Genomic DNA, 18044 nt, shown 5'->3' with positions numbered 1-18044 from the left:
ATTTTAAATTTTAAAAATGGTTTGTCGTGATGTTTGATTAAAACCGATAAAATGTCTGGTGTAGCACTGTAGCCACTATGTGCATTATGTATTGCAGCATGGTACGAAAGTTTATAATGGTTTATAATGTTACCGTAGTTAAGGGTTAGATAAAACGTCACGTTACATTTTTATTTACGTAGATTATTAAATATAGTATACAATATCAAGCTCCCGGCGGACAAACGATCGATGATAATAATAATTTAGCTGTGATTTTCATTTTGTTTTTCCCTGCGCTTTTTAAAACTATATTTGGAATGATACATTTTGGCCTGCCGAACGCAACAACCAACCAGATTCACTTTTCCATCGAACGAGATATGCTGTTGAAGAAAATCGAAACAGTTTTCTGCCCCCAAACGGTGATGATAAAAAAAAAAAAAACACTTCTTTGTAAAATCAATACATTCATGGCTCCTCTCAGAATCTAAAACAACAACCATATTTAATTAGTACCGCGTGTTTCAATCACTATACAATCATGAGCGCAGCAGACTACCTAGGACCTATATCTTCCGATTTGTGCGCATATTAATTAATCGTCTCGCGACGGTGTGTTATAAATCGGTTACAAAAATTGTTTTGACGGAGGCAAAATAATGATAATAATATTATTATGATTTATACATATATTATTCGCTTATGCCGTCCGTACTGATATAATACAACGGCGCCGACTCGCGTATTTATCGTGCGGTACGTGCGATGTCACATTAGCACGCCGGAGCGTTATGTGTAAATGGGTTCGTTCATTTGCATATTCGTCCCGGTGACACAATAATGGTGTCTGTACCTATGTCAAATGCGACTCGGCGGCATAAGCGATCGCCGTTCGAATCGACTGAAATGGAAAAAAAAAATTCTTTTACACATAATAATTTCGTGCCTACGTCCTCTACCTATAATGGTCGTCTGCATATTATCGTGTTATAAAATAATATCTACTCGCTCGGCGTACCGAAACGAATGGTTCGGATATCCGAGTGGGAATCGTGGCGGCACTTTGCAAATGGACTGTTTTCAATGAGTTTGAAATAGGCGATTTCCAAATTGTATGTATGCAGGTCTTGTAAATGTGGCTTACACTTGATCATTAGTATAATGTGTGTGTGTGTGTGTGTGTGTGTAGGTGTGTAAAAGAAATACGAAACTGTCGCGCATGCGCATATGAACAAGTTATCTCATCGACGTGGCCCACGTGAGCGGTAAACAATATATGCTAATTTTCAGCATGTACTGTTTGTCAATCCTATAAAGACGGACCTGATAACGCGACAAGACTTCTGAAAAACAGATTTGAATTCATCAACATGTCGGTTTGAGATCGATCGGGCCACGTTTTAAGATTTTTAATTTAATTTTCGAATAATCGTCGTTTAAAATTTCGTAAATTTTAAATATTCAAACAAAATGTGTAAGAGTTTGGGAACACATTTTTAAAAAAGTGGCCTGGTTGATCTCAAGTAGATATATTGATGAATTCAAATTTCATAAGTCTTATCGCGTTATCGGGTCGACAAAAGATTGGTACATTTTGGTTGAAATGATTGTCCATTTGCAATCCCCTTAAAATCGTAACCGCGGATACAACTAATATAATATTATAAAAAACAAATAATTAATTACTATTATTATTACACAATCTAAGACCGATAAAAAATGTGCACGAAAAATGTGTGTACAAATATAGATACAGAGGACAGTTTTATAGGACTCACGGAAGAGTCACTGCAGAAATCACGCACAAGTGTTGAAGGCTAAAAGACCTAATACAATATTGACAAGTCGAGGAAAAACCACGAGTTCCGGGTTTCCCTGCAATATTCTCGTCCCGAAAAATATCGTGTCCGGCGAGCAGCTGTCGCCGCGGCGGCGCCGTATCGACGTGGTCTATAAACGCCGCGTAGTACATCCGTCCTGTCCCACGTATCATAATACAATGATTGAATTTGTACGTTATAATAATATACCGAACACCCGGTACTCGTCGGTATACGATGGTATGCATTAGAGTAGTACTACAGGCCGGCGGTAATATACAATTCGGGTTTGTTGTCAAAGGCTGCAAACTGCGCGCAAAGAGACAGAGCGAAATGCTCTCACACACACACGTGGTGGAGAGAGAGGGGTGAAGTAGAGGGAGGGAGAGAAGTGCAGTCCCTTCTATATAAGTTTCGAGCTCGTGACACACATCCATACTAATAGACCCCGCACCCCCGCCCCGCTGTGGGTGCTGCTTCGGCCAGGGGTGAGTGCGTAGTCACGCTTTGTACACTGTAATAACGCGCGCGGTGCTCTATACCTGAGACCATTCTACACATAGTCTATTGCACCAATGAACTACTGCGTTATATAATATATATTATATTTATACGTGAACCTTATTTAGAAGCAGGACATAATTGAGTGTGTGCGTGTGCGTGAGGCTGGCAAAGTAATGAACCGGGACGGGCCGGATAACAAGTTTGCCGAAGTGCTTTTTCCGCTAAAACTTACATTAAACACACAATACACCCACTCCGTATATATATATATATATGTATACGTCCCTTTTCACGTTAAAATGCTGGTGTGCGGAGTAACTATTCTATCGAAGACGATCCGATGAAATGTAATCATGTTTTCCTTCTTTTGCCGACGCCTTATTTTCTCCTTACGCCTCCTCCCACCGCGGTCCTGTTCACTAACCGTCGTACGTCTGCGTAGTTTTCTAAAATATATATGTATATATATGGGCACACTAAGACGCTGTCAAATTCTCTGTAGGTTCGTTACATTGTCTCCCTGTATCTTGATTAAATCTTAAGTGACACTTTAAAAATACAATTTTTCATATGTGTTTTACTCTTTAGATCATATATAATATAAACCACCGTTGAAATACGACATCATCCTGAGGCATGGATTGCGTTAAGTTTTAAACGCCTTTCGGCACACTTACACGTTAAACGTGAAGAGTAAAATGATTTGAACGAAAACGTTCAGCAGTTCTGTCATCAATAATATTAATAATAATATAACAAAATAAAATTATAATTCAAGATCCCTGCATTTATCAAGTTTCTTTTTTCAAAAAAATTTAATTATTTTACTTACAGACACTTACGCTCTGTTATCGGATACAAAATGTAGACTACACCAAGTTAAACGCTGTCTAAAAACATGTTTCAACACATTTTTATTGTCATCAGAAAAACATTATCAGGACGAAAAAATGTGTGAAACTTGGTTTTTTAGTACCTATTATAATGCCCATTACATAAAACGTGTACTAAAGTTTGTGTAAAATAATTTAAATGAGTTGACAATATTTTACGATTTGCATAATTATAGCAATTACTTAGAGCACCTTAAGGGTAAAAGTTTAGTATAATTAATATTTTAGAATTAAAAATAAATAGTTGGAGAAAGAATGTGATTAGTTCGAAATATTCACATAGACCCATTCATATACCTAGATCTGAAACTGAACACACGCGACACTCTAAACGTGTTAACTTTAATAAGAGTTTACTACAAGTTTTCGAGAACAGTTTCGAGTAATTTCCTGTTTACATTTTAGAAGTTTAATATTTTGACTTTGAAAGCTTGAGATAATTTGAATACGAATTCAATCATATGTATGTATTGTTTTAAAGGTAATTTAAACATCGCGAATATAAGTCGTGATATAACTGGTTTGGTAAGAACTTTGAAAGTGTGAATTATGGAAAAACGATTAAATTTGAATCTCAAAACTCAAAAATAGGTCCCTAAAAATTGTGGATTACCTTCGTTTGAAAATGTAATATCATGGTACAATATTTGCGGTTTCGTCGAGACGATGAGCGATGCGAAATGAATTGCCTCGGAACCCGGTTCATCATTGTATCCTGTCGGTATTTATTTTTTTCCTTAGTCCTGGATAATAGATGGAACCCCGAAATATTGGCTGTGGTGCACCGTAAATTCACCACTGTATTAATACATTTTATTATTCCATATAGAAAATTCAATTTCGCGATGGTGTTTCCGTCGAAATCCCAGGGAAACCTATAAAATATAAAATATCGTGAGTGATATAATATGATAATTATACTGTGCAAAAACATTATTCGCAGAATTTTGCTATATCTAAATTAATAGCCTTAGAAATAGACGGGTTCAGTTCTTCTGCTCAGATCGTTTTTAATATCCAACGGTTTATCATTGAATTTAAATTTGACACAATATCTACTGCACTGACTTACTGAATTTCGAGACACTCCCCTCCTCCCACACACTCTATCCAATAGTAAGTCTATCAATGGATTGGCACACATTGATACATTATTAGGTTTAGCATAAAATATGAACTGATGCGAATGGGAAGAATTATGTGGGTGACAATTTTAAAACTTATGTGTGTGTGGTGGGGGGAGGGGGGGCGAGTGTTTGCACTGAGGTTCCACTTATTACGCTCGTGATTATACTATACTAGCCCACAGTGTATTGTTGTAATATTGTCGTAGCCGAAATTGGCTGGCTATCGTTATAGTCGAGTAGGGATTTATTTATTGTTGCGTATTCAATATCCTATAATTATTATTGTTTTCAACTCGGTTTAACAAGTTTCAAGAACACTCGGCGGGAATCCGACAGTATTATTATTGCAAAACTCGAAAATATTTCATTTATTTATGTACGAAATACTCTAGTCGGATACCCAGACAGCTAAAATATGTGTTGTTTGAGAAGAGGGTTGCATTCGAATTCCGTCCAGTGCGTACTTTATAGTCGTTTGCCGATATAAGTGCAGAATGCGCATAAATTCCGTCCGAACGAATTGTATCTCACAAGTTCGTCGTCCGAGTCGTTGTATCGATAGCCGCCATTAAAATATATTACGCGATGTTCTAAATCCTCGCTCGAGTGTTCTAATCACGTATACTGCGGTTCTAACCGGAACGACTGCCTTTATAATATGACGTACGAATTATAATGTCCACTTATGTCCTATAAAATGAAACATCAAAAGGGGGATGATGATTGGAAATGCGGAGCAAGTGTCGGGCGTTCAAATATTTTCTGATAGGCGGCAAGTATACTTAGTATTACTTCATTTATAAATGGGACGAAATGCGTGTAATTTGAATACTATATATAATACTGAAAACAGAAAAAAGACATGTTGACAGTCATCTCCTCGAATATTCTGGTGCGGATCCGAAGGATCTTGTGGGGGGGAAGGGGCAGAAATTGGCTGCGTACGAGGTGATTCCCGGGTACCTGTTTACTTGCAGTGATATCGTTGAGTATTAGTAATTAGGTAAAAAATTATTATTAAAAAAACGTAGTAATTTGGTAAAAATGTATAACACATTGTTTTTAAAAATTGGTATCTGGGAATGAGATTACCAGTATACCGTGACATATAATGACCCGGGAATCAACTCGTACATACCTAATAATGACCCAGGAATCAACTAATATATAAAGTAGGTCTCGGGCATCAACTCACCTGCTGCGCAACAATTAACACGAATTCAATATATTAATATACATTGACTGCATAAATACAATATTTATAGTGTTTATGATTAATGGCAGCATAATAATTATAGACACTCATAATATGTCTTGGGGAGCGTTTAGCTCCTAGCCTCCCCTTGAATCCGTCCCCCAGTCGTATCGCACGTGTGTACAGGGGACATCACAACAGTTTCTGAAGTCGCGCGCGTTATACAGTATACTTGTGTTATACATAATAATACTTACCGTACAAGTCCGGGCGAGGGTTGTTTAGTCGTTGATGTAATAATAACTAACACATTGTACGTAGGTACATCGCACACTATATATATATTATATATAAGCGTCATTTTGTGTGTTATTATACGTGCCGGTTTTATTACCCGCCAAAACTTTAACCGTCCATTAGCGGCTAATAACAATAAAAGGAGCACACGAGTGGAGACGCCGTAAAATAATATTATTATTTAAAGTCAGAATTTAGACGTCTGCGGCGGTGTTATGGGAGTGCGATAATATTTTCGAACAATTATCGTACCTCTATGCTATGTTATATTATTATTATTAGCGTCCGTCGTAAACGCGAGTACCTATATATGATAATGGACTCGTGTACAGATCGTAATATTATATATCATATACGCACATTTATTATAATATTTCACTTTGTGTGTGTGTGTGTGTGTGTGTGTGTGTGTGTGTGTGTGTGTGTGTGTGTGTGTGTGTGTGTGCAGTCATGATACGACCGAACGTTCGAATTTTCAAATGTGAATTTACTATAATAATTTTGTTATCACAGTATTTAAACACGCAGTGTTCAAATCTTGCACACAACGGAAGAGAATTAGGCATAGGTATAGTTGCTTACACGTTACTCAGCCTTTGTCTGCAGCTTTGTACCTATTATACGTATTTATCATAGATCTTATACTAAATTATATGGTAGATATATTGAGTATGAGGTCTACGGTATTTATGTACACCAGTGCCACGGTTACTATTACCTTGTTTACGTTGTTGATTTTCAAAATCGAATATTATCTGAGTAAACATTTTGTTTTTGAAATATAATTAGGTACTTCACCGCTCTAGTCTTAGCTCACCTATATAATATTATGTTCGTAAAAGCCCCGGAAAATGGCAGACCACGTGAGGCTTAAAGTTTCTGACTAAAGTTCGAGTTTCTTCGCCTATAGTTTGGCGTGGTTCTCCGCTTGAACGGTCTAGGAGCCGAAAAGCCTACAAATTAGGTAGGTGAATACATTAATTTTACAATGATGGGTGCTTTATTTTTATTTTTGGTGATATTTTTTATGACACTTTTTCTAGTAGAGAAAATGGTCCGATCTTCCACTTCTAAAAAATTTATACTGATAGAAAATTGGATTTTTTTTGGTATTTTGGTGGGTCGATAGTGGACAATTCTAAGTACCTACTTTTTAAAATAATCTGGTGAAAACAATACGAACATTTTTTAAAATTAAAAATGTTAATAATATTATTAAACCGGTTTTTTTGTAACTTGGTTCCTAAAAGGCTAGATCGCCTCCGATCAGAATCGTTAATCGTTGTATACAATGGTTTATCATTGGACTAAAATGTAACACTTCCATTACGATACACTCGAAACCTAAAACTATACAACAGAGCTGTAACATCCTACTTAATGGATATTTTTTTTATTAACTCTGTTTTAGTCGATAACCAGTGTATGTGTACAATAATATAACGTCCCATTGAACATATTTAGCACATTATACATGCGTTATGAAGTAAAACAGAAATTATATTATAATAAATTTAAAAGAAAAATTATCAAAATTTCCCATTTTATGGTTAAACCTTTGTTTTAATCAATACCTTTAATTATTTTATTATAATAATATAAAACAATTAAAAACAAGAAACCCATTAATTAGAACAACAAACATTTTTATAATAATATATAGATATTGTTAATTACATTTGTCAGTTATTTCCTTTACACTCTGTAAATACATATATATATATATATATATATTGAGAGGACAATGTTGAACATACACTCCCCTAGTGGTCTAGTTTATTGTTGTCTTAAAAAAACCTCCTCCAACTGACACATGTTTTCGACTTTTACGAGCAGCAACCCACGCATAGTCATTCGGAAACCGACCTTTACTACCGACTTATTCAAATAAAATCGAATGCAACAATATAATATTATGTTATGATTCATGTGCTATAACTGATATGTCTGGTTGGAATGTACAGTAATCGCAAACACCAGTATCGTTTCATATATTAATACATTCAAAACAAACGACTTCTTGAAAATCTACAAGTGGAATTATTAATAAGACGCTGGGCGAAAATTAAACTTAAAGCTTACGAGGCTTGGACAAACATACGAATTTGCTATACCGACGAGTAGTTCGTTAAGACTTCATTACAGATGGTATTGTGTCACCATTTATAATATTATCTAACATATATGATGATAACATTGATGATGATGACAATAATAATGATTGCGTGCCAAACCGGATAAACGAGATTTATTTGTTTTTACGTGCTATAATATGAACAACACACGTGTGACCATTTAGACGATATTTGTATAATATTATGTGTAAAAAACAAAATATAAAAAACTATAAACTTGTAAAAATTGGTAATCATCAAACCATCATCGTAGGCTTTAGAAATAGAATTTTCAAAATAAGAGTCCATATTGTCATTGTAAAAATTCTTCCTTCTTTCAGAAAAGGAAACAAGCAAAATATCAAAATTTGATTACTTTACGAAACATGACAATTTTTCTGCAAGACAAGGTTTATGAGCAAAAAAACAGGTCTCATGCTGCTGAGTGCTGACCCATTAATGAGACCGAGATTCTAGGGGTCACCGAAAATACTATCATCCTCGCGAACGCATTCACCCGGACAAATACAGAGCGATTCTAGTGACTCTAATCTAAACGATACACGATGGCGAAAACGAGATATTTATTATTTATTATTCATTATTCATTATAAGTTCTCATTTGAAAAATAGATTTTTACACAGGACACTCCTTAAGTAAATCAGAATTTTAACAAATGTAATATCAAGGGAAAAATGGGGGTGAGCATATTTCATAAATCATCTCGTATATATATAATATATTTCAATATTTAATATATGAATGTGTCATCTACGAGCTCATCAGTTAAAATTGTTTATATTTCGCAATAAAAATCTTTAAAAACTGTAAAAATTATTTAAATTGGTATAAAGTAGATACTATCTAGTACCTATTGAAGAACAGAGTATTCTGTTAAAGGAACATTGTGTTATTTGAATATGTCGTTTATGTAAAATGCATCAATAATTTAGCACATTTCATGAAATTTACGATTTGTTACGAACAATAAATATTTCAAATATTTCTTTTTCCAAGAAACTATCAATGATATTATAACGCTTTCTTTTCTAGCAGACTAGTTAGTGTATAACACGGTGAATGTATAATGTAACAATGTTTTGATATTAAAACCAAACGAAAAAAATTCAGTAAACCGCACTACTTATGGATATTCAGAGCTGCACATTAAAAACAATTTATTACGATGGTTTTGAACCATCCACGAACTGCGTTTGATGTACGTGTATAATAATATTCAGTTTTGATTTATTCGACCCGCTCCATTGCGACGGAGAAGAGATATTTCGCTTTCTGAACTGTCGCGACCAAACGACTACAATTTTTTTATTTTCAATAATAATAATAGCCTACCGTCAACGGCGTGGTAAAAATAAAAAAAAAAACGTAATAAATAATAACAAAAAGAGACGGAGAAATTCATAACAATTAAAAAAAATAAAACTACGCGATGAAAATGCCACTAGTGGCCGTTTAATCACGTCACCGCAAGCTGCAGGAAACTTAGTCGACGGCATGACGAATTGTGCGCGAGCCCGTTCAGGGGTGGTGACGAAAAAAGGGTCTAAAGGTCGGGCATTATACACGGAGGCGTTTAATCAGTCGTGTGTGGGTGGAGGTGGAGGATAAAGACGTGGACAATATACAGACTTCGAGCCGGAGCGACCCACCAAACCTCCCCTCTCACGCCGGGAAAATGCATAACCGATATAACTTTATCGAGTTAAAAAAAAAAAAAAACTCAACTCGACATACTTCCTAATTGAAGTCCCTACAGCGGTGTTCGAGATTCGGATAAAAAGGAGGGTAAAAAAAAACCGTTATGTACCTACTTAATCCGTCCAATAATAAAACCACGATTATATAATATAATATATAGGTACAGTAATAACTCGGGGCACGGTAAACTGCTGCTTTTATACCAGTTTCGAGTAGTAGTTTTTTATTTTAATAAATCGAGAGTAACAAGCTAAGAGAGGATATTTTTTGCCCTTCAAACTTTACTTTTCAGGAGAGGGGTTTCACGATGTTTCATAACAGACGTCGGTTTACACACACACACACACACACACACACACACACATATATATATATATATATATATTATATATTGTATAATAATATTATGTGTACGAAATTATTTACGATCAATATATTTTGTAATTTAAATAAAAATATCCGCACGCCCTCGAGACACTCGAGTTTGGCGACAGAAATCGATTTTAAATCGAAATTTGTAAAAAAATTAATAAAACGAATAACTCGAATTAAAATATATTAGAATACGCCGAAATTTGGTAAATACAAATAGGTATGCACATTTAGTGAGTTGCAAGTGTTGTGAATAGACGACGTTTGGGTTTGAATTCGGTGGTCGAATTGTTCGGATTTTACTTAACATTTGCGAAGCGATTCTACACGATAAGTAACAATGGCTGTAATTTATCAATTATATTATGTCGTCAAATATACATTTTTTTATCGAAGCAAATTAAAGTCTTCAGATGATTCGTATTTTTATAATTTATTTTATTTTCAAATCTCAATATTGCAGCTTTACTATTGGTCGATACAATTGAAAATTAAATACAGATAAAATATGATTTTATCTAACTATCATCTTATCTAACCTAACCTATATATGTATAGGTGTATATCTATGTGTGCATAAATAATGTTATCAACATTGTCGTCGCTTGGGAGACTTGTTACAACTCTTCAGATTTCCCGCCAAATCAAATACTTATCAAGGAATTGGACCCAATAATTAGTACAGTCGGAGGCCGTGCCCCACTTTCTAATCAATAGTATTATATGTCAGGTCCATGATGTATGATGTATTGACATGTTAGTCAGGCTTGAGCCCCCTCCCAAAACATTTTGCCTGTTTATTTTAATTGACTTAATTATGATAAATTATCAAAAATATTTAAATGTTTATACGGTTCTGCGAGAAATTACCTTCGTCATATGGTTTGCGCCTCGGAAATCCACAAAATTCAAATGTGTAATTTAACAATCATCCCATGTCACACACGAACACAACAAGCTTAGCCGTTTAATAATAAATTGTATTATCGTTCGATGTAATTGAATATTGTTATTTTAGGGCGATTGACTTTACGTCCGATGTAAATTTAATCATCACTCGTTCGGCGCTTGCTGACGCCAATCCTCATCGGAGTTAGGTAACAAGTATTCACCACCCATTCATTGTTCCACAAAACGCGGGTGGTATCTACTAACAGGCGCCTTTAAAAACGTGCCTCAGAGCTTCAGACCGTCGTCCCAAAAATCATCGGGAACATAACTTATCCCTCCGGTCAAAAGATTTGTTTTTAATGAGTTTGCTACTGAATCCGGTTAACCTCGAACCGACATTATCCTCTCCGGAACACCAATGATATAACAAATGCGAAGGTATAGGAAACGATACATTTTTATCCATTAAATATTTCCCAACATTTATATATTATTATGTTTCATATTATTACACGTTGTTAATAATTTCGTTGACTGATCATGAACCAAAAAGGATAAATGATTAAAATGATTTTATTTTTGTAACAATATTAATATAATATGTATTACAATTTATGGATATTGTATACATTTATTTAGGTTGCTTATATTACAGACTTGAGAGTAAAAGTCAATTAAGATTAAAAATATACACGGTTTTAGTTTAAAAAAAGTTTATGTAAGGAAAATTTTAAATAATATTATGCTATTGAAATAAAAGTAATTTTCACACGAATATATTGTTTATAGGGGTTGCAGTTTTTATTAAAACTAACTAGGTGTACCTAAGTATATTATTTTAGATTATTATTATTATTTTTATCGCCCAACTCCATGTCGTTAAATTAATTAATTATTTAATTTTGTATTCCAATATACATTCAACTGTAATAAAAGATAACAGTTATTTTTAATGTTTAATTATAATCTTATAGGTAGGTACAGTAATAGTAGTTTTAACGAAAATAACTGCGTTATTAAGGTCCTTCATAATTATATTAAGTAAACAGAATTAAAACAGTCTGATTATTTCTTTGTAAAAAATAATTAATTAATAATAATAGCATTTTTAATTCGATAAATTGGATGATTTTGTGCATTATACTCTTTGACGTCGAATATCTTACAAATAATTTTCACGCAAATTGATTTCAATATTCGCTTAATATGCTATTAATCTATTGACTATTACGTATAGTTTTTTATACAACTAGTAAGTTTTCCAAAGTACGTTATCAGATCCTATACACATTTAACCGTGTCTTTTTAAAATATGTGCATACAGCTGATAGAAGAGTGTTATTTTGGGTCATCTATATGAGTGTTTCCCCACGTAAACGCATTATCCGATGGTCATTATTAAATTAGGCAATCTCTGTGCCAGAACAGCTTGCAAATTGCGTTAAGTATAGAGTATACCGAAAGTTCGATTTACTTTCCCGTTGACAAAGTTTTACTTAGGCGTGTAATTCGTCCGACGGCTGGGTCCCTAGCTTCTAAGTATAATACAAACACAGCTATATACGGTGATGCCTAGAGCTGGTGGTTCGCGTTCATATTATTATAATATTTCAACAAACATAATGACTTTATTTCTATGGTTATAATTGCTTATGCGCAGTAAATAAAATCAGTAAAAATAATAGTAATATGCGTATGGCGTTTGATTCTGTATGAGTGCTCCGGTACTCGTCGTCTTAAACGTCATAATATTAATTATTATACATAATACGACTAGGTATGCCTTTTGCTCGACCTAGTTTTTTCCTTAAACAAAACGTTTTTTCAAAGTCTGATTTTTACTACTTTAAGTAGATACTTACACCATATTTTCAATTTTTTAATTTTTTTCGTGCTATTTAAGGAGTATCGTGTGGTGATTATATACACTTTTTTTTTTCAAGTTAGAACCAAATTTGTTCTACTGTAGATTGTTAATCAGATGGTTTTATTTCAAAATGTTGAATGATAGGTACATATATAAATCAAAATTTAAGCGTTTATAGTTTCTGGATTATTAAACTTAAGGGTATAAACTATAGATAATAATCCATCAGAATAGGTTTAAAAATTAAAACTTTTGATGTTAGACCGCCATTAAGGTAATCTCTAGTAGGTAATTTAAGTTAAACCTAACTCAGAAAAATGTCGATAGAGATGTGATTAAAATCTTTTAAAAATCATGCCTGTTGAATGAATAATTTACTGTAAAATATATTTTGAAAAAAATTTGTAACGCACAGGATACTTCTTAAACGGTATAAAAAACATATCTTAAAATATTATCTATGGTCTTTAAAAAAATAAAAAATAAAAACTTGAATAACATCATTATTGAAATATGTGAGTATATGCGCTTGAATCACTTTTACATACTATGCCTTGATAAATATTGTTCAGTATTTCTGCTCTCATATATGGAAATATGTTTCGCGAATACCTTTTATTTCAATAAAAATAACTGTTTTATACTTTTATACATCATATTCTATAAATTATTATAGCCGTTATCATTTTGCGTTTTCAGCAGTGATATTTTGCCGGTATACATTTGTACAATGTGGATTAATCAATTATTTCGTATGTACCAGTTTTGTTTTTTTTTTTTTTACTAAAAAAACGATAATGATAATATTTCATAGGATTTTTTTTCCTCCCCAATGACAGATCACGGGATTATTTTTCATATACGCCGTCGCAACTAAAAAAAAAAAATATATTTATATAGTCACATAAATTATTAAACGGCCAATACATATTATATACCTATTTCAAGTACCTGTATACATCATATTGTATACAAACACCACTGCGATGTCCAAATCGCGCATATTTCACCCGTAAAAATATGCAACACGAAACGTCTATAAAATATCGACAGACATATTGTATTGCACGAAGATCATTGTAACATAATATATTGTTGACCTCAAAAATACCGCCCAGAGTGTACCGATATAACGTATATTATTGTATAACATAATAATATAATATTATTATTATTATAATAATATACTCACAATCTACGGTGGTTTATATATCTCATGACGTAACAGCTACAAAAAAATATTACTGACATTCAATACCATTCGTATTATTATTGCAGGTACCGTGGTCGACTTAAGGTGGCTCTTTTTAAAAACCTGCGTTCGAATATCACGTGAATTTTTCGTCACGCGAACGTAAATAATGACTACCCATTTTATTGTATTGCCTCCCTTTGTCTATAGTGTTTCATTCGGACGCGTCACAAACTTGTACCGCAGAATTATCCGATCATTTCAATATCGAATCTTGCCTAACCCGAGTGCCATTGAAGACAGTGTGCATTCTTCTTTCATAATTATTATTATACAGGTATATAATGTAAGTATATAATATGTAACCGTGGTACTTGTGGTAGAACCGTGTCCGCCACAATACCGAAAACAGTTTTCCTCAACCTGTCGATTTCGCGTTACACATACCATTATGATTTTTGACAGATACGCCGAAACAATTCGTATACGAACAACAACTGCAGACCAAAAAACCCATCAACGATGACAAAAAAACATTTAACATTTTGTCGGCTTTAACTGCTGATGGGAAAACGGAAATTTAAGAGGCGTATTCTGTTTTTGCTGTGGTTAGGGCCGTACGGGAGAGGTAAAAAACTGTTTTAGTCCGAAAAAGATATCGTATACAAAAATGTGAGTGCTGTGTTGTTTGATGAGGGTGGCAAGGTATGGGCGGACTGCCATGGCCTCAGGGGACACATTTTTTGGACTGGAATTTTTGTTTTTTTAAATCGCGTTTGTGTGGTTAAGTGTTTGGTTACCTACCAAAATGTTCACGGGTCACGATGATGTGTATGCGTTTTATGTTTTAAAATCATTTTTATAATAATATGTAGGTAGGTACTAACCTTCAATAAGACAAGTATTTTTTTCACAAATTTTTATTATCAGTCGAAAAAATAGGATATTTAAAAACATTAATTTTACGTGTTATTTTTCTATGACTATATTATGTTACCTTATTCATTACAAAATGCGTTACTTAATTTCTGAATGAATTCTCAATCTAACATTGCATATTTTTTCTTTGGGCGCATTGTACGCGTACATTTTGTTAAATATCTGGAGGGGGCTAGAAATATCAATTAACATAATTCATTATACATAAGAAGTTAAGTTAGGAAATACTTAGGGGGAGACTTCAGAAATGTTTAGGGGGCTAAGCTCTCTCCCTCCCTTTTACAACATTCTACTGCGTGGTATCGTATGGTATAAAATCGTGAACCTGCAATCATTCCTATCATCAATTATTAATTTATCGAAATCAATAAACTTTATGGTACTTACAACAACTTTTAACCTTCCGAGATATTGTATACAATCCAATGAATATAGAGAGATCCGAAAATAATTTAAGGTAGTATTTCTTAGGTTTTTTTTCCTTTATTTAATTTGATCGGTATCAAATGAAGTATCTACTCATATACGAAATTCAATAGTCTAGACGAGTGTTGCTAATAATGAATACGACTGACATAAAGACGCGTGGTTATATAGATCACAGATCAAAAGAAAAACAACTATTAAGCCAGAAACAAGTCATCCGGACATCCGTCATTCAACCGCAGGATTGGAGTTTTAATTTTGAACCAAAATCTATGGAAAGCTCTATAGTGTTAGTATCTATACACAATAATATGGATAGAGAGCGGAGACTTGTATCGATTCGGCGGGGCTGTATAGTATCATAGAATTATATTATATTTCGTTGCTGGCGGACGAGACTCGGCTTCGTTGTCTGGTGACGTATCGGATCGGTTTGGAAACCCACCTGTTTTATGTCCTATATATGCATCCATGTTCTATATACAGGTCGATCCATCGAAACTGAAACACTCTTCGTTTCATAAAAAGCTAATGTTTTTTTGAAAATATTTCTTTTGCATAATTTAAAGTCATTTATAAATATTATTTTTGTAAAAAAAAAAAAAAAATGATATTTAAACTCGGTATTTGTGTCGTTAAGAACGTTGTTTTTTTAACGACTCGGAGTCGTGTAAAAAATACCAAAAATATATTTCCAAAAACGTTAATATTCTTTTTTTGAAACATCAAATATGTATTACGTCAAACGGACATAGTTTGCGTACCCATAGTACATCGTACACGACGTGCAAGTCCTTTGCGGTGGACCTCTCTACGAAAATTCTCTGCGCACACACTCACACACAGACACACAAGTTGATGCGACCGAGTTAACATCACGGTTACCTATACCTATAGTCGAACCTATATTATATTATGTTTGCGCGCGTGTGTTACCGAGCATATAATATAATGATATAATATAACATGAGAACGGGCAAGGATCGCCTCGCCGCCGTCGGTGCTCATTACGGTCCTACTACGACTGCACACGGGGGAGATGATCGCGTCGCGGCGAGGACCGAAATCACCGTGCAAACGGGTCGCTCCAGCGTGTTTGTCTGAATACGTTTTTTGTTTGCGTTCACGACAAAAACGACAAAATATATTATGTACACGTTACATATTACACCCACGGCGGCACTGATTTGCATGTCCGACCTTCGTTAAGCTTGATGAATGCGCATTCAGCGCACGGGCCGCGGCCATCGATTCGTACGATGCGCGCGTACACTGCAATGATACAATATAATCTAATAACATAACAGAATACGGTATTTAGTATGGCAGAATTTCGTCGGATACAATATATATATATATATGTATAGATGGACTAATGACTGCGCACACTTATATGTAACATTATATCGCGGCGGTGGCGTTAACGCAGTCAATCGTTATGATATTATTGCGGATAAAAAGTCTTCGAGGACGATCAATAATTATTATGTGGGGACCGTCTGTACATTCCGTTGGCCTAGCCGTGACTTCCCCCGATCGAGCAAGCAGTCCGTCGCAGCTACCGTGGTGTGTTCGGGCATCCAATTTTTTTGGTCGAATGTCTGAAGATGTTTTTGAAAAATTCAAAACGCTCTGCTATTTCTTCTACAACCACCAAAATAATTATTGTAAATTAATGAATTATGTAGTTCAACTGAATGAAGCTGTCATACCTAGTATAGGTGACTGATATGCATACTGAAATTGTTAATTTTTTTGTCACACTTTGATACTCCATTGGTGGATAATACCATATCAATAGTTTTAATTTGATTCATTATTTAATAACTTACAAGTTTAATACTCATTATCAAAACTGTACATTAAATATTATAATTAGTTAACAGTACAGTAGCCAATTGATTGGACAGAACTTGAAAATAAGTTGAATGAAAAATAATTTCTAGTAAAAAAATGTGAACGAAATTTTTATACTGGATATTGGTAGGTAAGTATACAATATGGACGTATGAATGACTATATCGACATATTTTATTCTGTATTAATTTCACGTTGAAATTTCGAGCCCCTCATATTCGCAGACCCTCGTTCTTATACCCTTAGTTAATTAAACATTTTAATTAATTTTTTTATTAGTCAGTTTTAATTTGATTGCTGTACGATACATTCAATTTTCAATGTTACAGATTTGCTAATTCTTTCAACTAAGAATTTAAAAAATATTTACAAACATTTGCGGTTTATTCACAATAACTATATTATCTCCTATACTACATTATCAAGAAAGAAATTCTTCGTTTCGAATGTTGAGAAAAAAAACCACGTAATCAAAATTTGTATTGCAAATTATTATTATTAATACAACGATTGTTATTATGACAACGCATAATATTATTAAAATTGTCGTCCTGTTGGGTCATATTTCTTAATGGTTTTAGACGAGCTTTTTTAACACTGATGCTGCGGTTCCACCGATTATTTCCACTTCCAGACGTTTCTCTAGGAAGACGATGGATTTTCGTCTTTCTTTAATTAACAAATTAATTCGTTTTTGTTTTATATCAAATATAAACATCATAGCGGTTCGCTTTAATCATGTTTTTGATATTTAAATTTTCTTTAACGAATTCGCGTCGAGGTTATTAATCATAATTTATAAGGAAATGTCTAACGTTTTCTGAAAAAAAATTGACAATTTAATATTA

The 18044-nt window shown here is 33.8% G+C and overlaps 1 protein-coding gene across 1 annotated transcript in view; it reads left to right on the top strand.

The window, feature by feature from the left end:
• LOC100571172 overlaps positions 1-18044 on the top strand; it is a 164880-nt gene that overhangs the window by 96395 nt on the left and 50441 nt on the right. The window lies entirely within an intron of this gene.

Source organism: Acyrthosiphon pisum, chromosome A1 (assembly GCF_005508785.2).
Source record: "Acyrthosiphon pisum isolate AL4f chromosome A1, pea_aphid_22Mar2018_4r6ur, whole genome shotgun sequence".
NCBI lineage: Eukaryota > Metazoa > Arthropoda > Insecta > Hemiptera > Aphididae > Acyrthosiphon > Acyrthosiphon pisum.
The sequence above is the reverse complement of the archived record's forward strand: the minus strand, read 5'-3'. Positions and strand labels throughout refer to the sequence as shown.